Genomic DNA, 22,386 nt, shown 5'->3' on the forward strand with positions numbered 1-22,386 from the left:
TTATAGGCCTAGGATCTTCTTCATCAATGGATTCCTTTGCTTCTTGGAAGATGAATGGCAGCGGAATGGAGAAGGAAGAGAGAGAGGAGACGCCACTTCAAGGAGAAGATGAGTCTAGAAGAAGCTCACGACCATAGGAGGCCATGGATAAGAGCTTGGAGGAAGAAGGAGATGAATGAAGGGAGAGTGATGTGAACCTTACGGGGTGGATCGCTTGATACAGGTAACAAAGATTTTTGGATGACGCCACTTCCAAAGAGGGAAGATAAGTCAGGGTAGACGCCACTTCTAGTGAAGGAAGATAAGTCAGGGTAGATGCCACTTCCGGTGAAGGAAGATAAGTCAGGGTAGACGCTACTTCCAGTGAAGGAAGATAAGTCAGGGTAGATGCCACAAGGATTACCTTGATAAGTCTGAGATTGGTTCAACAAGGAACTCAGAGAGAAACTCTCACCAAATTTTATCAAATGCCAAAAGTTTTTTTTATTGAAAACAAAAACCAATACTTATAGCGTATCTGAACAAAAAGATAAAAATAGACATGGGCCTTCTAAACAGTTTGAGCCAAAATTACAATAAATAAAAATTATTAATAAAAATAGAACATATTTATTATGGGCCTTCAAATTAATCTGGGCCTTCAACAACAATTAATAGTCTTGATAATGTCTCTGCGTCTGGGCCCTCACCCTTTTCCACTTGGGCCTTCATCCTTCTCCACTCGAGGGCTTTGTCCTTCTCCACTTAGGCCTTCATCCTTCTCCACTTGGGCCTTTAGCCTGTATTTGACCAGTTTCAGGATTTTCATCATTCCCTCCTTCTTGGAAAACATTTGCCCTCAAATGTCCAGGATCATCATCGGGTTCAAGTACCATTTCCTTCCTTTTCTTGTTGGCTTGCTTGATACCAGATGATGTGAACCTTACGGGGCAGAACGTTTGATATAGGTTACAGAGTTTGGATGACGGCACTTTCAGTGAAGGAAGATAAGTCAGGGTAGACACCACTTCCGGTGAAGGAAGATAAGTCAGGGTAGACGCCACAAGGATTACCTTGATAAGTCTGAGATTGGTTCAACAAGGATCTCAGAGAGAAACTCTCACCAAATTTTATCAAATGCCAAAAGAAACAAAAACCATTACTTATAGCGTATCTGAACAAAAAGATAAAAATAGACATGGGCCTTCTAAACAGTTTGGGCCAAAATTACAATAAATAAAAATTATTAATAAAAATATAACATATTTATTATGGGCCTTCAAATTAATCTGGGCCTTCAGCAACAATTAATAATCTTGATAATGTCTCTGCCTCTGGGCCCTCATCCTTCTCCACTTGGGCCTTCATCCTTCTCCACTCGAGGGCTTTGTCCTTCTCCACTTAGGCCTTCGTCCTTCTCCACTTGGGCCTTTAGCCTGTATTTGGCCAGTTTCAGGATTCTCATCATTCCCTCCTTCTTGGAAAACATTTGCTCTCAAATGTCCAGGATCATCATCGGGTTCAAGTACCACTTCCTTCCTTTTCTTGTTGGCTTGCTTGGTATATCTTTCATTCTTCTTTGCAATTTGTACCTTCACTTGGTCATACAATCTTTTCACATACTCAACTTTGGCCTGTGCATCCTTATGTTGAAACTCTTGGGGCTTGTTGTTGTAAGTTGGCCTGTTAGGCAATGAAGCTTCTGGAAGGAGATCAACTTGATGTTCTATGCTTCTTGAAGGTGGCAGTCCATGAGGAATCTCCTTAGGAAGGACATCTTTAAATTCCTGCAATAAGGGTTGAACACTAGGAGAAACATAAATAGTTAACTAATTAGAATTATCACTCTCTCTCTTTTGTGTGTCACTCCATCTCTCAAGTATATCACTCTTCCTTTTTCTATTTCTCTATGATGCCTCACTAATATCTCTCTCTTGTTCTCTCTTTTCTCTCCTTCTGATTTGGTCATCACACACTTCTCTGAGGGATAGAGGTTTATGAATAATTTTCTGGTCGTGGTGCTGGAAAGAAATCTTGTTGGTGAAGCCATCATGCACTGCTTTGGTGTCCTCTTCAATGTTGGCCCTCACTAGTGCCATCTCCATCTCCTTATCCTCAACAATCAAACTTCCCTGGGATAACCTCTGGAGTTTTTGTCGCATGGTTCTACTGTAGCTAATTGGAACATACCTCTTTCGCATAACCCTTCTCATCTCAGTCCATGCATCTATCTCCCGCCCTTCTTCTCTCTTCATCTCTCTTTGATTTTTCTTCCACCAAACAAAGGCATAGTCTGAGAATGTAGCTGCTGCTAACTTCACCTTCTGCTCTTCCGGATAATCATTGTAAGAGAATGCATGCTGAATCTTCATCTCCCAGGTAAGGTAGGCGTCTGGGTCACTCTTGCCTTTAAAAAAGGATACATTGAGTTTTACTCCCTCAATTCTGTCTTGCCCCTCTATTCGGTTCGATCCATCATTGACCCTTCTGTTGCCACCATAAGGTCTCCCAGCATTTGGATTCATTTGGTGCTCTAGTCCTTTTATTCGCATGTAGAGCTCTTCATTGTTACGTTTCAACAAACGTTGCATTTGTGTAGTCATCGCGTCCAGTAATAAGCGCTGAAATCCGTCCAGTTGATGATATACACCACCATTGTCACCAGCTCCTACCATGATTAAGGAACAAAGAATTTTGCAGTAATTTAAAAAAAAAATTCAGGACCTCACCTCACTCTACTCACGTGTTTCTCTCTTTGATGGTAGTTCACTCATGTTTGATGCTCTCAATATAGGCTTTTGTGTAATGTATTCCCTCTTGCCTTTTACCACTCGTGTTCACTCTTAAGTTCCTGGATGGACCAAATTAGACACACAAGGTAATATAAAATAAAAGGAAAGACAATATAATTATCATAGACTGAGCAACAGATTTGATTTGGGATAACAACTTGGACTTGATTTGGATAGCATATTGGATTTGATTTAGATAAAAGATCAGATTTGATTTGAATAATATATTAGATTTGATTTGGATAACAGATTAGATTGGATTTGGATAACAAACTAGATTTAATTTGGATAACAGATATGATAACAAATAGGATAACAGATAAGACAAGTAAACTTCAAATGCTCATAACTTTTGCTACGGTTGTCCGTTTGAGGCCCACTATATATCAAAACGCTCAGAATTCAGAGGAGAATCCAGATAAGGGGATTTGGTACACGATTTTCTGACAAAAAAAGCCTCTAACTGCCTCAATTTCGTGTTCAAAGATTAAACACCCATTTTTTTCTTCTTTTCTTTTCTTTTTTTTAAAAAAAAAATTCTGCAACTTTTTTTTTTTACTTGAAACAGAACTCAAACAGATTTTTTTTTACTCAAAGTCTGAAAGACACAAGAAACAAGAACAAGAACAAAAACATGACAAGAACAAGAACAAGAACGAAATGAAGACACAAACAAGAACGCAACAAGAAGCAAACAAGAAAACAAATAACAAAACAAGGACAAAACACGAACTTGGAAAAATTACAAAGAAAAATAATAGGATAGGATAGAACCTGTATCAAGAGATGAAGCTCTGATACCAGATGATGTGAACCTGAGTAGGAGCGGATCACTTGATACAGGTAACAGAGATTTTTGGATGACGCCACTTCCAAAGAAGGAAGATAAGTCAGGGTAGACGCCACTTCTAGTGAAGGAAGATAAGTCAGGGTAGACGCCACTTCCAGTGAAGGAAGATAAGTCAGGGTAGACGCCACAAGGATTACCTTGATAAGTCTGAGATTGGTTCAACAAGGAACTCAGAGAAAAACTCTCACCAAATTTTATCAAATGCCAAAAGTTTTTTTTTTATTGAAAACAAAAACCAATACTTATAGCGTATCTGAACAAAAAGATAAAAATAGACATGGGCCTTCTAAACAGTTTGGGCCAAAATTACAATAAATAAAAATTATTAATAAAAATAGAACATATTTATTATGGGCCTTCAAATTAATCTGAGCCTTCAGCAACAATTAATAGTCTTGATAATGTCTCTGCCTCTGGGCCCTCATCCTTCTCCACTTGGGCCTTCGTCCTTCTCCACTTAGGCCTTCGTCCTTCTCCACTTGGGCCTTTAGCCTGTATTTGGCCAGTTTCAGGGTTCTCATCAGAGAGAGAGAGAAGAGCACCAAATTTTGTGCTCTAAGAGAGCTCTGAACTTTGAAGTTTAATTTTCAAATGATCAAAGTAAAAAAAATGAACACCCATGACCTCTATTTATAGCCTAAGTGTCACACAAATTTGGAGGGAAATTTGAATTTCAATTCAAATTTTACTTGAATTTGTGGAGCCAAAATTTCACTAATTATGATTAGTGAATTTTAGTTATGGTTCAGCCCATTAATCCAAGATCATTTCCAAGATCCTCCACTAAGTGTGCTTAGGTGTCATGAGGCATGTAAAGCATGAAGGACATGCACAAAGTGTGACTATATGATGTGGCAATGGGATGTAGTAAGCAAATGCTCACCTCCCCCTCTAAAATTTAATTGGATTGGGCTTCTACTAATTCAATTAAATTTATTTCCAACAATTCACATCAAATATTCACTTAGTGCATCTGAAATTACAAAACTACCCCTAATACAAAAACCAGTCTAGATGCCCTAAATACAATGGCTGAAAAATCCTACATTTCTAGGGTACCCTACCTACATTATGGAGCCCTAAATACAAGACCCAAAATTAATGAAACTTTAATCTAATATGCACAAAGATAAGTGGGCTCATACTTAGCCAATGGGCCCAAAATCTACCCTAAGGCTCATGAGAACCATAGGGCCTTCTCTTGCATCTTTGGCTCAATCTTCTTGGAGTCTTCTATCCAATGCCCTCGGGGGTTTGGATTGCATCATTTCCTCCCCCTTGAAAAGGATTTGACCTCAAATCCAGAGGTTCTTGAAACTCATTAATTCTTTCCTCAACACCTGTAAAAAGAATAAAAACATATGTATTAGTGATATTGGGTATGTTAGAGTACGATAAGGACTGAAATCCCCTTTCCTGCCATCTTCCCATAAGATAATATAGTTCTTCACCAACTCAATGAGTGGTGCTGCAAGTATAGAAAAATATGGAACAAACCTTTTATAAAAGTTTGTTAAGATATTGAATCCCCAAATTTCCCTTATACTTGGTGGAGTAGGCCACTCAGGAATGACCTTTATTCTTTTAGGGTCCATGGGAAGCCCTTGATCACTATTTAAAAAGTTAAGGAAAGTAATGGAATAAAACATACCTTTTTCTTTATTTTCATGTTGATTATTCCTACAAAAAATTACGACAAACATAAGGTGTCCCACATGAGCACCTAGGTTTGCATTGAAACAAAAGATAAGAACAAACCTACCTAATGAGTCCCTATGTACACAAATCATGAAGATGTTAGGTGCATGAGTGATTTTACAAAAAAGTGTTGCACCACTCAACACATTCATCATACCACCTATTTTAGGTATTTGGTGCCTAATAATACCTATTTTGGGCACCAACAAAGCACAAGGATTTAAGCTCTTGCGAACCAAACCCTCATCCAACAACTCCTTTACTTGAGGAATAACCTCAAGCTCAAGAGGTATGGTGGTGCTAAGGGATGTTTCCCTTGATAGGAGAAGGTAGAAAGATTGTTTAAGAAGGAGTGCTCTTTTAATATCACCTTTTTGTCGCAAAATGATTTTCCTTCTTAACAATCTTCTTGGAGGAATCCTTTTCCTCCATTTCCTTCCCCTTGGCCTTTGAAGACAAGGCCTTACTATCCTTCTTTTTCTTTTGTTTTTCTAGTTTTTCTTCCTCATCCCTCTTATCTTTCATAGTTAGTTGATCTTTGGCCACCTTTGAAGGTGTTTGAGGATGCAACACAAATTTAGTGCCAAGATAGGTGAAGGTAATTTCATTAGTTATGCCATTGTAAATGATCTTCCTATCAAATTGTCATGGCCTTCCTAAAAGAATATGTCCTGCCTCCATGGGAACTATATCACAATTAACTTCATCCTTATATGTCCCAATGGAGAAAGGTACCTTCACTTGTTGGTTAACTATCATTTCCCCTTGCTCATTGAGCCATTGAAAATTATAAGGTTTTGGGTGGGGAATGATAGTGAGGTTCAACTTGGAAACTAATCTTGTGCTACAACAATTGCAACAAGATCCACTATCCACAATGAGAGAACAAGTTTTATCTAAAATTTTGCATCTTGTATGAAATATGTTCTCTCTTTGGGATTGAGATAGATCACAAGATTGACCTCCAAGAAGCCTTCTAACCATTAAGAGGTCACCTTCTTCATGGGGGTAGACTTCCTCACTAGACTCTTCACCCCTTACTTCATCTTCACTTCCACTAGAGGAAGAGGACGAAGTAGTCTCCTCTTGACTACTATAAATGTCTGGACCCCTCATAATCATGGTTTTCTTTGGGGGGCAATGAGAGGCAATGTGACCTCTCCAAAGACATTTGAAGCATTTAATGTTGCTAGTCCTTTCTTGGGAACTAGTCTTAGGGGTGGATTTCTGATGCAAGCTCCATTGGAGCTTGTAGGCCTAGGATCTTCTTCATAAATGGATTCCTTTGCTTCTTGGAAGATGAATGGCAGCGGAATGGAGAAAGGGAGAGAGAGAGGAGACGCCACTTCAAGGAGAAGATGAGTCTAGAAGAATCTCACCACCATAGGAGGCCATGGATAAGAGCTTGGAGGAAGAAGGAGATGAATGAAGGGAGAGGGAGAAAAGAGCACGAAATTTTGTGCTCCAAATGAGCTTTGAAATCTGAAGTTTAATATTCAAATCATCAAAGTTCAAAAAAATGCACACACATGACCTCTATTTATAGCCTAAGTGTCACACAAAATTGGAGGGAAATTCAAATTTCACTTGAATTTGAAATTGAATTTGTGGAGCCAAACTTTGGAGCCAAAATTTCACTAATTATGATTAGTGAATTTTAGTTATGGTTCAACCCACTAATCCAAGATCAATTCCAAGATTCTCCACTAAGTGTGCTTAGGTGTCATGAGGCATGAAAAGCATGAAGGACATGCACAAAGTGTGACTATATGATGTGGCAATGGGGTGTAGTAAGCAAATGCTCACCTCCCCCTCTAAAATTTAATTGGATTGGGCTTCTACCAATTCAATTAAATTTATTTCCAACCACACACATCAAATATCCACTTAGTGCATGTGAAATTACAAAACTACCCCTAATACAAAAACTAGTCTAGGTGCCCTAAAATACAAGGGCTGAAAAATCCTATATTTCTAGGGTACCCTACCTACATTATGGAGCCCTAAATACAAGGCCCAAAAATAATGAAACCTTAATCTAATATTTACAAAGATAAGTGGGCTCGTACTTAGCCCATGGGCCCGAAATCTACCCTAAGGCTCATAAGAACCCTAGGGCCTACTCTTGCATCTCTGGCCCAATCTACTTGGAGTTTTCTATCCAATGCCCTTGCGGGGTAGGATTGCATCATTCCCTCCCCCTTGAAAAGGATTTGACCTCAAATCCCGAGGTTCTTGAAACGCTGGGCTTTTTTCCTCAACACCTGTAAAAAGAACAAAAACATATGTATTAGTGGTGTTTAGTATGTTGAAGTAAGGTAAGGTCTGAAAACTCATTTCCTGGGCATCTTCCCATGAAGGAACATGGTTCCTCACAAACTCAATGAGTGGTGCTACAAGTATAGAAAAATATGGGGCAAACCTTTTGTAAAAGTTTGTTAAGTCTTGGAAGCCCCAAATTTTTCTTACACTTTGTGGAGCGGGCCACTCAGGAATGACATTTATTCTCTTAGGGTTCATGGGAACCCCTTGATCACAATTTAAAAAATTAAGAAAAGTAAAGCAATAGAACATACCTTTTTCTGTATTTTCATGTTGATTATTCCTACCAAAAAGTATGACAAACCTAAGGTGTCCTATATGAGTGCCTAAGTTTGTATTGAAACTAAAAATAAGAACAAACCTACCTAATGAGTCCCTATGTACACAAATCATGAAGATGTTGGGTGCACGAGTGATTTTACAAAAGAGTGTTGCACCACCCAAAACATTCATCACACCACCTATTTTAGGGATTTGGTGCCTAATAATACCTATTTTGGGCACCAACAAAGCACAAGGATTTAATCTCTTGCGAACCAAACCCTCATCCAACAACTCCTTTACTTGAGGATTAAACTCAAGCCTAAGAGATGTGGCAATGCTAACAAGTGTCTTTTTACAAAGGAGAAAATGTGGAGGTTGTCTAAGAAGGGAAATTTCTTTAATATTTGTCTTTATTTCAAAATGTCTTTCCTTCTTAGCTAACCTCTTGGAGGAGACACTTACCTCCTTACACTCCTCCTTAACCATTAAAGGTTGTCCTTCTTCTTGGGGGTAGATCTCTTCACTAGATTCTTCCCCTTTTGCTTCTTCACTTTTACTAGAGGAAGGTGAAGTAGTAGCCTCATCTTGGCTACTATAAATGTCTTGGCCCCTCATAATCATGGTTTTCTTGGTGGGGCATTGAGAAGTAATGTGTCCTCTTCCAAGACATTTAAAGCACTTCATGGAGCTAGTCTTCTCTTGCATACTAGCCTTAAGGGGTTGCTTTTCTATTGTCTTCCCCTTATCATCTTTGGGCTTAGAAGGTCTCACCCCTAAGATTCCTTGACCTTGGTCTTTCTTTTGATAAGACTGAGAGCCATAAGATTTTGAAGTAGACTTCCTTTTAAGTTGTTGCTCTACCCTTATTTCCCAATCTAAATTAGCCTCTACATTGTCCTTCCCATGGAAGTATGGGTGTTTAATGTTAACCTCTTGAGGCTTTCTTTTATTTTCTCTCCTATGGGAGTGAGGTCTAAGATGTGACCTATGCCTTCCTTCATAATAGTCACGAAGTTCTTCACTTAGGCTCTTGCAAGAGTTATGACTACTATAGGAGACACGTTTTTCTCTTTTCATTTCTTTCATTATTTTTCTTCTTTCTTCCTCTCTTATTTTCTCTCTTTCATCTTGACTTATTTCTTCCACTCTTTTTTTACCTTTATCTTTTCTCTCTTGTTTTTCTTTCCACAACTTAAGGGATCTCAACTCATCTAATATCTTATACAAGGGGTCCTTAGGAGTAGAACCCTCACCATTAACACTAGATGAAGAATGAAGACTCATGTTGGTTCCTAAGTTATGGTTCTTTCTTGTTGGGGGTTTGAAAAAAAAGGTAAAAGAAACTATGGTTGAAACTAGCCAAAATAAACACTAAAAAAGGTGTGAAAGATAAGGTAAAAACTAATTGGTAAAAGGAAATCTATCTAGGCGGTTGACAATCGAGGGAAAAGGAAATAAGCTATGAAAGTAAGCAAGAAATTAAAGTGCAAGAAATGCAAACTAGGCGGATCCTAAGAGTGTTTGGATGACCTCATTTAAGGTTCCCAACAAAACACTCACTATCCTAAGGGAAAATTGCCTAAAATTATTACACACAAATGGAAGTAGGGTGACCTAGAGGAGGCTCCCAACTTACTTCCAATGAAAGGCCTTTTTGTTACAAAATTTGAAAGCAAAGCAAATTGCCAATTACAAAATTACAAAGAAAAAAGTCCTCAATTGTGGTGGCTATTCTCTCTTTAGTGTTTCACTCAATTTGGAGTGCTTCTTAGTCCAATAGCTCTTAAGGTGGTTGGCCCCATGCTTCTTGACTCAAATTCTTCAAGATATGGCACCAATCCTCCTTTCCAATTCCCTATATGGCAACTCACAAGCAAGGAAACAAAGAGACAAGCAATAACCAAAGACAAAAAAAAAATGAAATGAAAGCTAAACCAATAGAGTTTTAACAAGACAAATTTCCAAGGATTATTCAACAATTAAAGCAATGAAAAGCACAAAAAGGCAAGCTAGGACTCAAAGAGAAACCTAGAATGGCTCTAGAGTAGAGTAGAAAAACTCTAAAAAAAAAGACTCAAGAAACATCTAGTTTTGGCACTTGTTTTCACAATAATTTTCAATTGAAATTTCAGAACTAGGATTGGTATAAAATAGGCACCAATTATAGAACAAATTTTGAGCCAAAACAACAAGCACACTTTCCTTTCACTTTTCTTTTTTTTTTTCCTGGACACTGATTTTTCTGCCAACCTGTGAGATTTTTCTTATTTTTTCCTTTAATCCAAATCGCTTGGTTCTTTTTTTATAATTTTGGTCCAGATGTCTAGAAAATTCAGTAAATGTTTCAGCTCAAAAAATGTAGTTACCAATTCCCAGTAATTTATACAAGTTCGTATGTTCAAGCTGCCAGCACCAGCGATTTGAACCTAGAAATCAAGAGTAGTGTTTATGTTGCTTAAGGCTTGGATAGTTACAATTTGTGTTTGCTTATGCTCAATTATCTTGAATAACACAATTAAGGAGAGCTTAAGACTTATTTTGATTCACAAATCCAGCCACAACTCAGCACCACAACTCAACTTCATCATAGGCATCATGTAGGAAACTTAGAAAGCAAAAAAAAAGTTCAAGAACAAGACTACTTCTAGGAATTGATTTAGAACATGTTATGAACTAAATAACATGCATGAATTAGACTCAAAATTCAAAAGATAGGCTAAGAATGACAAGAATACATGAACAAATGTATCTAGAATTCAATCAACAAAATAAAATTCAACACAAACTTAGAACATAATGTGACAATTACTATGACTAAACATGACTCTAAGACAACATGGATTAAGTGATTTACACATAGATTTTTGTGTTTTTTTTTCTAATCAATATTTTGGAAAAAAAAAATAGATCTAAGGTTCAGCACAAGAATATTATGAATGAAAAATGATAGAACCTAAAATCAACACAAAAACAAGATTCAAGAGTAGATCTACAAAATTTGAACCATAGAAATGCAAGAACAAGTGTAGATCTAAGATTTAATCGGTTTTTTTTTTGAATCTACTCTAAACAGCACCAAACCACAAGACAATGGAGGATATACATGGAGAATAAGATGAAGAACAAGGAATTAAAGAGAATTCACCGAACAAAAAGATAGAGGAAGCAAAAGAACATCACCTAGATGAAGATGCTCTGATACCACATGATGCAAGCTCCATTGGAGCTTGTAGGCCTAGGATCTTCTTCATCAATGGATTCCTTTGCTTCTTGGAAGATGAATGGCAGCGGAATGGAGAAAGGGAGAGAGAGAGGAGATGCCACTTCAAGGAGAAGATGAGTCTAGAAGAAGCTCACCACCATAGGAGGCCATGGATAAGAGCTTGGAGGAAGAAGGAGATGAATGAAGGGAGAGGGAGAGAAGAGCACGAAATTTTGTGCTCCAAATGAGCTTTGAAATCTGAAGTTTAATATTCAAATCATCAAAGTTCAAAAAAATGCACACACATGACCTCTATTTATAGCCTAAGTGTCACACAAAATTGGAGGGAAATTCAAATTTCACTTGAATTTGAAATTGAATTTGTGGAGCCAAACTTTGGAGCCAAAATTTCACTAATTATGATTAGTGAATTTTAGTTATGGTTCAGCCCACTAATCCAAGATCAATTCCAAGATTCTCCACTAAGTGTGCTTAGGTGTCATGAGGCATGAAAAGCATGAAGGACATGCACAAAGTGTGACTATATGATGTGGCAATGGGGTGTAGTAAGCAAATGCTCACCTCCCCCTCTAAAATTTAATTGGATTGGGCTTCTACCAATTCAATTAAATTTATTTCCAACCACACACATCAAATATCCACTTAGTGCATGTGAAATTACAAAACTACTCCTAATACAAAAACTAGTCTAGGTGCCCTAAAATACAAGGGCTGAAAAATCCTATATTTCTAGGGTACCCTACCTACATTATGGAGCCCTAAATACAAGGCCCAAAAATAATGAAACCTTAATCTAATAATGAAACCTCCAATCAAAACACATACAACTTACATGTAAGAAGTTTAACTTCATAATAACAGAAAAAAATGTATGAGGGGTAACTAAATGATACATTGGTACAAGGGAAAGAATGCTTCCCACTAAACCGAGTAAGTGATTCTATGAAGAAATTTTGATTTGTTTTCCCAATTAAATGTGAATAATAATAATAATAATAATAATAAGGGGAAAAGAATACCACCACAATTCCAAGTAGTATTTTATATGCTAATTTTATAAGTAGATCAAATGCTCCCTAACTCTAAAGATTGTTTCCTAGTAACAATCAATCATTTTGAAGGGACACCACCATGTCGTTGCATAGCAACAACAGGCTAAATGCACCTGAAACACCGAAACGATGGAGCAGCAACACATCATATCCTAAGACAGTAGTAACAATACCTGCCATAAACAAATTGTCAACTATTTCTTAGTTATCCTCTTTTAATGAAAAAGAGTTGAATTTGAAGCATATATATATATACATAAAGAGAACATTTTGTAGCTATAATCCCACCGAAATATCAATAGATGTTTCTAGTGGCAAAACAATAATGTGAGATGAGAGTACATATCTATTATAAAGAGATGTACTTGTGCTGCCAAGGTAGGGCAACATAAGGAATTATGGGAGTAGCCTGACAAATGGGACATGTTGTGCCATCCTCAGCTGAACTTGATGATTTATCTTTAGAAAAAGGTCGAAGGAGATTTTTCACGGATGATGAATTAAGAAAGGGAAGAAGCAGGAATAACATTTCCTACAATCAGAATTCGACATAATTAGCTCCAATGGATTGTAAAGTAAGAAGTGCAACATTGTTGCAAATCCACTCGCCAACAAATCAAGATAGCATCTAGCTTTTGTAAAATGCCCAAAACAACTAATAGCAGCTCTCAGGATGTGACAAACATTTTTAGGAATTGGAATAGGGCTGCATTTGAATTACCAATCTAATTAAGCACTAATTTATACTGTTATCAAATAAGAGCTTACTGATATGTTTGATAGTAACACTTATGGAAAAAAGCTAATAAAAGCTTATCATGATAAACTTTTCTATGAAACTTAATGAAATTAGCAAAATAGAACTTATGGGAAAGCCATAAGCTACTTTTACCGTTTCACAACCAACATATACTTCTCTATCTCTCATTCCTATTTAACAGATGTATAACTAGTTCCCCTCCATTTTTAGTCATTTCCAGCCCAAGTGAATATAGGGCCTTAACTATTCTTGGGCCTTCTAGTGTAAACCTGAAGAGATTTAGGGGTCCTAAGGGTTATGGGCTTTGTAGTCCTATCACATTCAGTCAACTAGGCTCATTTTCACATTCATTTGTCTTAAGTAGTAAATAAATGAAAGGTCTCATGTGACCAATATGATTCCACAAGTTAAGTACAAAATGAAGATAAGAAGTACTAAAAATTCATTCCAAACTAATTTTCGGTTCATATATTCAAAGCTAACAACACGATTCATATTTGGGCTTCTACATACAAGCCTAGCTCGTAAGGCTCTTTCAATAAGATTTTGATATCTGCTTCACAATAGCACACAACAAGAAGATAAGTTTTACAGAGCAAGTCAATCATCATACATTTTCACCCTAGAGGACCTAATGAAAATTCAAACTGAATGAAACCAATTATATGCTAGGAATATATCTTGGAGGGCCCAAAGAACAAGAACAACAACAACATCAAATGCCTTATCCAATTAGGTGAGGTTGGCTACATGGATCACCCAATTCTATTATGCTTGATTAAAGACTAAAGATTGAGAAATATATATCAAGTGCGAACTTTTCTTATTGTGAAAAATGAGAAAATTATAAATCTAGATCATACAACGGATGATCAAGATTAAAATTAGTTAGTGGTCATATAACCACTTAAAAAAGTCATGCATTTTTTTTTTAAATCTTTGATCATTCAAATATTTATACACATGATATATATCAAGTGAGAACTCTTATTGTGAGGAAAGAAAAATACAAATATTAATGGTCAAATTTAAAAGTTCATTAGCAGTCATGGATTTGTAGTCACATCACTAAAAAAAGTCTTGTATATTTATTTTTTAATTTTTACTAATTAAATGTGATCTAATGGTTTGAATTTATTTTTCTCATTTCTTACGATAACAAGGGTTTTCACTTGATACATTGCTTGTATATTTCAAAAGACAAACACAGGTGTTGTGTGAATTGTTTGGTTGTTGAAAGGAATCACCTTCCCGTGCAAAGAAATATCAACAGGTTTCCAAATGAAGCAGCTCTATGTATTCCTTCTATCCGTTGTATTAAGATCCATAAACATCTAGCCAATGGTCTTTGGGAAAAAGAAAAATTGAAAGTCAAACTAGATCTCACTTTAATTCAATCCATGTTTGTCTATAGGCTTGCAAGTAAGCAGTGTAGGGAAACATTAAAAAAATACCTACTCAGTATCACCCCATCTACATAAAGCAAAGAAAAATTGTAAGAGAGCCCATATATACTGACCACCAATAGTGGCAATACAATACCAAAGTTGTTGAGCAACAGTGAGTCCAAGTCCCTCCATACCAGTTTGGACTGTGTACAAGTACCACATAAGAATAAGAAGTTAGCAGTTGGGATGAACATTGGACAAGGATGGCAATACTCAAATCAAGATATACATGCACTGGAAACAGACCACCAGAAAAAATGTACACTTTTCCTTTTATATCATTGGTTTGTTAAAGTAAGAAAACACCTCATAAAATTAGACAACTAAACACCTTTAGCAGTATGCTACATGACCGTGATGCAAAGTACAAAAGTTCATTGATGATGTGTATATTTAAGTTTAATTTGACAAAAAATGTACAACAAAAAAAAAACATTTGTATACATGTGTGTTAAAATTTCTTATTCAAAGGCATCAATAGTGTCGCAACATGCCCTTTTGCATGCGTGCGAGACGAGGCTCACGGGTGCGCTTTCCAAAAGGAGGAAAGATGCGCGGAGTCGCCACCAACGTTTATTTGTGGAAAACATCGGAAAAACCGAAGGAAACCGGTCAAAAATGAAAATTCTAAGTTCGGGAGTTGTATTTACGTTTGAGGAAGGTATTAGCACCTCTCACGTTTGTCTCAAGGGACAACAGCCTATTTTTCAGAATTGTGGAAATTGTATTACCTTAACTTTTATTTCTTTTTATTTTTTGAGGTCGACAAAAGCGGGGCTTTTGCTCCTACGTACCCTCCATCGAAGAGGAAATCAGACCTACGTAGTTCTTTCTTAAGGGTGAATCAACGATTCTTTTTACTTGGAAGGTGATCATTTTAAGGTGTTGGACCTTAAAAATGATCCATTTACTTGATAAGGAAAACTGAGATGATAAACCTTCAAACCCTTTTTAGTGATTTTTTGTGGACAAGCTTGACTAGGCGAATTGTTTTTTAGCCTTAGTTTCACTTTAGTTATTAGTCAATTCAATTAAGAATGAGAAATCCCAAAGAGAAAGCGTCCGATTGATTTTTCGCTTTATTTTACTAAAAGGTATTTTTTTACTATTATATTATTATTTTACCTTTTTTTTTATTTCCAACGTGGTTACGGCACGACCGAACGGTCGGAATTCATTTTAACGGAAATTAACGGATATTACAAATCAAATGTTCGGTGGAAATTTATTTTATTTTTTGATTAGGCAAGAAAATGACTTAAATAAATGATTGAAGCACGTCAAAAAGGGGTACGAAAAGTAAATGAAACGAGAATAAAAGTACACAAAACAAATGGGGACCACCACGGGTACATAGAATGAATTGAAAAGCTCAATTTGGAAACTTACCCGTTGAAGAATGAAGAACGAAGAACGAAGAACGGATGAAGAACGGTGAATAACGGAGGAAACCCTTCACGGATTTGCTTACGGAAACATCTCGGAAGCGTTACGGAAGCACCTCGGCTTGGATTTTCTTCACGGAAACAATTTTTTTCACCCAAAACAGCTGAAATACATCACAAGGGGGATCCGGGATCCTTAGAACAGCCCCCTTCAGCCTATTTATAGGAAAAATGGGGAGGAGGTTGCCGCCCAGCTTGCCCAGGCGAGCTGGGTTGCTTCCTCCAGAAGCAATCCAGCTTCAAAAAATCATTTTGGAAGGCCCAATTCAAAATTTCAAAATTGCTATTTGCACCCCCCATTTTGATAAGTTCACCCCCTTCTTTCGTAATTTACGGAAAAGTTACGGAAGCCTTATGGAAGCACATACGACATGATTTTCTTCTTTTTTTCTCTTCCCTCTCACCTGTATTAAGTGAAATATGCTAACTTAGGGTTATGGGAATTTTACGGAAGCATTACAGGTGTCCCGGAAACCCCGAAATCCCATTTTTTAACAAAACGGGGGAGGTGGTTGCCACCTAGCTCGCCCAGGCGAGCTAGGTTGCCTCCACCTTAAGCAAGAAATGGCCCAGAAACCCCTAGAAGGGCCCAGACTCGAAATTTACTATATGCACCCATCATTTTACTAAATACACCCCTATTGCCCCTTTTTTGGCGATTCTTTTTCCGTAACATGACGAAACTTTACGAATTTTGTAACGATACTTATTTTCTTTCCGCAAGGTTACGAATCCTTACGGATCATGTATTTACTCTTTTTTAGCTTTCGAAGAAGTTATAGAAACTGACAGATTGCGTAATAATACTTCCTTTTGATTTCTGGCGCGTCTCGGGACTTCGCATATTGTGCAACAAAGGGTGCCAAGTATCTCGAAGCGGCCAATCAAAGGTTGCATATCATAAAGTAATAATCCCCGAACGAAATTAGGGTATGACAGTTGCCCCTCTTTACTTACCTTTTATCGGAGATAAGAGGAAAGCAAAGATAAGACACTGATTTCGTCCGTCTCGCCCTTTCCGTGATTAGTCCATGACGACTCTCGTCTCTACTCCTTTTTTTTTCTGCACAACACAAAACAAAATACAAACAACCACAAAAACAACAATAATATAATATACACGTTTGGCAAAGGAATCAATCGGGAAAATAACAAAGATCATATTTCCCAGTCAAGAGGGTCCGCACTTGACAGTGTTGAACACATTGGAGAATGGAGGATTGCACTAGAGGGTCCACACTACGCAATCATGAAGAATGGCTCCAAACTCATTGGTGGAGGATGCATGAACGAAAACGCAATTCATGGGGCTCCGAATAAAAGGCGAGGATGGAGGATTGCACTAAGCAATCACTACGCATGGCTCCAAACTCGTGGGTGGAGGATGCATGAACGAAAATGCAATTCATGGGGCTCCGAAAAAGGGTAGAGAATGGAGAATTGCACTAAGCAATCACTACGCATGGCTCCAAACTCGTGGGTGGAGGATGCATGAACGAAAACGCAATTCATGGGGCTCCGAAAAAGGGTTGAGAATGGAGAATGCACTAAGCAATCACTACGCATGGCTCCAAACTCGTGGGTGGAGGATGCATGAACGAAAACGCAATTCATGGGGCTCCGAAAAAGGGGTAGAGAATGGAGAATTGCACTAAGCAATCACTACGCATGGCTCTAAACTCTTTGGTGGAGGATGCATGAACGAAAACGCAATTCATGGGGCTCCGAAAAAGGGGTAGAGAATGGAGAATTGCACTAAGCAATCACTACGCATGGCTCCAAACTCGTGGGTGGAGGATGCATGAACGAAAACGCAATTCATGGGGCTCCGAGACAGGGTAGAGAATGGAGAATTGCACTAAGCAATCACTACGCATGGCTCCAAACTCGTGGGTGGAGGATGCATGAACGAAAATGCATTTCATGGGGCTCCGAAAAAGGGGTAGAGAATGGAGAATTGCACTAAGCAATCACTACGCATGGCTCCAAACTCGTGGGTGGAGGATGCATGAACGAAAACGCAATTCATGGGGCTCCGAAACAGGGGTAGAGAATGGAGAATTGCACTAAGCAATCACTACGCATGGCTCCAAACTCGTGGGTGGAGGATGCATGAACGAAAATGCATTTCATGGGGCTCCGAAAAAGGGGTAGAGAATGGAGAATTGCATAAGCAATCACTACGCATGGCTCGAAACTCGTGGGTGGAGGATGCATGAACGAAAACGCAATTCATGGGGCTCTGAAACAGGGGTAGAGAATGGAGAATTGCACTAAGCAATCACTACGCATGGCTCCAAACTCGTTGGTGGAGGATGCATGAATGAAAACGCAATTCATGGGGCTCCGAATAAAAGGCGAGGCAGGACCGAATGGTCCACCGGGTTTTTTCCACCTAAAAAAGGCAAACATGCTTTTTGAAAAGAAAAATAAATCATTCGTGAGAGCACCATGTCTTAGAAAAACAATATACTTATGCCAAGGGTAATCTTCCTTGTACCCAAAAATGAAAGGCAGGATGTCAACTTTTAGCTTTTGAATGAACATTCAGGGGAAACATCAGGTTAAGCTGAAACTGGGAATAAATCACTCATAGTGTATAAAAACTCACGCAGGCAAGTGTTTTACCCTAATCCCAAACCATAACTGCACCACGACTTTATTTTGCACACGATTTCCTATCGAATCAAAGATCACAAGTACGATCACGGATCAATAGGATTTTCTCGAGGGTAGTGTTTTTTGAGAGGAAACTGGGTGTTCCGGTCTTTTCCTCTTTGTTTATGTGGGGCGGGATATCGCCAGTTGAGAATGATTTTGAGTGGCAATCTGAAAGGAAGAGCCACCAAAAATGGGTTTTCCTTTGCCGGCAGTCACCTACCTTGCCGAAAATTTATCTGGCTTGAAGAATTTCTGTTCTCTTTCTTTCATTGATCGGGAATTACTCTGTTTTCCTCCGATCTTTTCCTTTTTCACTTCCTTTCGATCTTCGATCGGGAATCCTTCTTTTTCTTTCTTTTTTATTGTTCTTTTCTTTGTTTTCATCTTTTTCTTTTTTCTTTCTTTCCATTTCTTCCTTTTCTTTCTTTTCACTTCTCTTTCTCCATTCCTTTCTTTGGGAAATCGGGTTTTAGTATTCTATTTGCTCTCCCTTGAGGAGATTCCGTTGTCCTTTGCTTCGGAGGAAAGGATGAGGATTCTTTTTATAGGCCAAGGTTCAAAATAGTCTAAGGTTGTGTCTCAATGGGGTCTTTTATCGTGGGCGCCCGATCTTGATGTCTGGGGCAAAACAAATTCGTGCGTCAAGGTGTCGGTCTCGGGCCGAACTTCCATATTATTCCGCAAGGCACGCGCGACAATGATGATTTGGAAACAATGTGCAAAATTAGTCATGGCCACAACCAGGTGGGCACTCAAGCATCCCGTTCATGGCATTGTGATACTACGGTTGGGAATTTACACAAACAGACCCAACGTTTCCCAATTATGTTCTTTCATCAGTTCAACGAATTTATCCATTATTATCTCGGTTATTCAGGAAAATAAACTCTTAGCGTCAGTCCCTTGTTTCCAGAAGATATGTTTGCTCTCTACGAATGATTTATGCTTCCTAACTATAACATGTCGACCTTCGAGGTCTTCCTTTCTTTTTTTTTGTTTCATTTTTATATTCACAAAACTATACACCCATGGTCCTCTATGAGGAAAACTTTTCTTTGTACATCTACATTCTTATACATGACAAACTTTTTCTGTACACGCATTGGAACTCTTTCTCTTTACGTCACACGGTCTACATAAAAACTCTATTCTTGTTCAAAGATACACTCGTGGTTTATAAAAAAATTCTTTATATACACTCATTACTCACACACGAGAATTTCTCTTCACACATTATTTACACACACACCAAATCTTTCCATACACTTTTTACATATAAAAACTCTTTTCTTTTCTTTATATATAGACACGACATTTGTTCACAACGCCTCTTTCTTTTTCAATTCTTGGTGTTATCATGATTTTTGTTCGTTTTATTTTTAGGACGACGTTCCTAAAGGAAAACTCTACAAGATTCTGGAACAAACATTATCAACAAATAACGAAGTAAGCACTGACGCAACAATCCAAATAAAATGTATGCACAAAACAAAAGGCAATCGAAACAACAAAAACAAACGTTAGTCCCTCAAGTCATAGAAAAAAGATAACATACAAATGATAAATGATGGAACATACGAATTTGGGGATCCCACGGTCATGTGGCTTCGCATGCCACTGGACTCTTGGGTCACGGTAACAAAAGGTGGGGTGGTCGACAAAAGCAGGGCTTTTGCTCCTACGTATCCTCAATTTGTGATGAGAAACTCAGACCTACGTAGTTCTTGTAAACTGAGACTAAAAATAGACTCGGTGTTTTCTTCACTAAAATGCGAACATGCTTTAGTAAAGAGACAAAACTTCCAACTGATCAGAGCAACATATGCTTTTTTTTTTTTTGGATGAAAAATGATGTGTCTATCGGGGAAGGAGAGTATGCTGATGAAATTTTCTCATAACCATAAATGATATTTTGGATGTTAGCATTTCGTTTCTAAATGATCATTTAGAGGAAACACTGGGTCCAACAAAAAATAGGAGAAAATCACTCAAAGTGTATCAATCTCACACAGGTAAGTGTTTTATCCTAATTCCGAACCATAGATATGTCATGACTTGATTTTGCAAATCATTTCCTATCAAATCAAAGATTACATGCGTGATCATGGATCAATAGGACTTTTTCTTCGGAATGGTTTGTTTTTCTTGGTAGGAACTTTGGCTTTGAGTGTTTTTGGCCTTTTCCTTTTTTGTTTTTGTTTAGTGTGAGGTGAACAAGTCACCGACGCACAGGATTTTGGTTGGCAATCAAAGGGAGAGGGCCACTTTAGGTCGTGGTTTCCTTTCTCTTTTTTTTTCGTTTACTTGATGACAATTCTGTATTGTTCAGATATTGTCTGGTCCAAAGACCTTTCTGGATGTTTCTTTTGTTTTCTTTCGATCCTTGATTAATAATTTTCTTTCCTTTTTTTGCTTTCTCCCACTCTTTGATTGAGAATTTTTCTTTTCTTTTTTTCTCTTTTTTTTTGTTTTCTTCCGAGGGCAAGGATCGACATTCTCATCTTGGGTCAAAGTTTATGATAAGTTGGGATTTTGGCTCAAGGCTTGTAGAATGGCTGGTCATGATATATGTCAGGGTTTGGCCAGCGGTTCGGGGATAAAGGGGATGTCCCACATTATTTCCATGATATACATGCAACAATGATGATTAGGAAATTTTATGCAAAACTGGTCATGCATGCACCCATGTGGACACTCAAGCATCAAGTTTTTATGGTCATGTGACACTAGGGCTCAGGATTCATTTTCCCTACTTAAGTCAACCTAGTGTTTCCAAAATGTTTTTTTATCAATTCATGCATTCATCCGAGTCCATTTTGGGCGTTCGGGAAAATTTTCACAGCACTCACCCTTCAGGTGTATACACATTTTTTCAAAAACTGTTTATGATCAGTGAATTTTTTCAAAGAAAAGCTGGAAGTTATCTCTTTTCACAAGCATGTTGTTTTTTAGCTAGACAACCTTTATTATTTTTTATTTTCTATTTTTTTTCTTCCTTCTTATTCTTTTCTTGCTCGCTCTCTTTTTGCTCTCTTTTTTTCCATGAGGTATTTTGCTACCTAAACATACGTATATTTTTGTGAAGTATTTTGCTATATACATGCGTGTCCAAGGTATCTTGCTACCTAAACATACATATATATGTTTTGTCAGATATTTTTGATATATACATGTCCAAGGTATCTTGCTACCTAAACATACATATATATATTTTGTGAAGTATTTTTTATGAGGTATGACTACCTTCCGAGCTTGTGCTTGTTTTATTTAAATTCCTAGGATCATGAGCAACTAGGTGTGTCCTGCTAAGACTTGAGAAACAAAAGTGATCAAATAACAAGCAGAGATTTAAAAGGTACTAGGTTGCCTCCTAGTAGCGCTTCTTTAATGTCTTGAGCTGGACGTGTGATGGCTTGTCTGTCATTGACCTAGTACTTTGCTTACCTTTGGCTTTGGACTTGGTCGCCTATTGGTCGGCCATGGGTCGTAAGCAACGCTCTAACCTTTTTGTGGATGAGCTGAGGTGAACTCTAGAGGTGATGGCGGTGCGTCTGTTGCCCGCTGTCGGCCATCCCCAGGCTGTTGTGGTGTTTTGCCCTGCGCCTGCCTGGGGACGCAGTACTTCTTGATGAAAGCTCGATTAGTAGGGGGCCTGATGACCTTGTTGGGGGCGACAGGCACTTTATAGAACTCACAGAGACCCGTAATTAGAGCTTGACAACTCCAAGACCCTATTGGACTTCTTCGGGTCCATTGGGTGTCTTGCAGGCGCGATCCCTGCAAATAATAGATGAAATCAGAAATCAGTTGAGCGATGTGCATACTTACCTATGTCATGATGACGTGACCTTGCCGGGGGGAACGGGCACCCTGTAGGACTACAGAGGCCCGT

The 22,386-nt window shown here is 38.0% G+C and overlaps 1 pseudogene; it reads right to left on the bottom strand.

The window, feature by feature from the left end:
• Positions 1-12,238: 12,238 nt before the first annotated feature.
• The window catches only part of LOC102663133 (peroxisome biogenesis protein 2-like), a 33,199-nt pseudogene continuing 23,051 nt past the window's right edge, over positions 12,239-22,386 (bottom strand).

This window comes from Glycine max, chromosome 1, assembly GCF_000004515.6.
Source record: "Glycine max cultivar Williams 82 chromosome 1, Glycine_max_v4.0, whole genome shotgun sequence".
Classification (NCBI taxonomy): domain Eukaryota; kingdom Viridiplantae; phylum Streptophyta; class Magnoliopsida; order Fabales; family Fabaceae; genus Glycine; species Glycine max.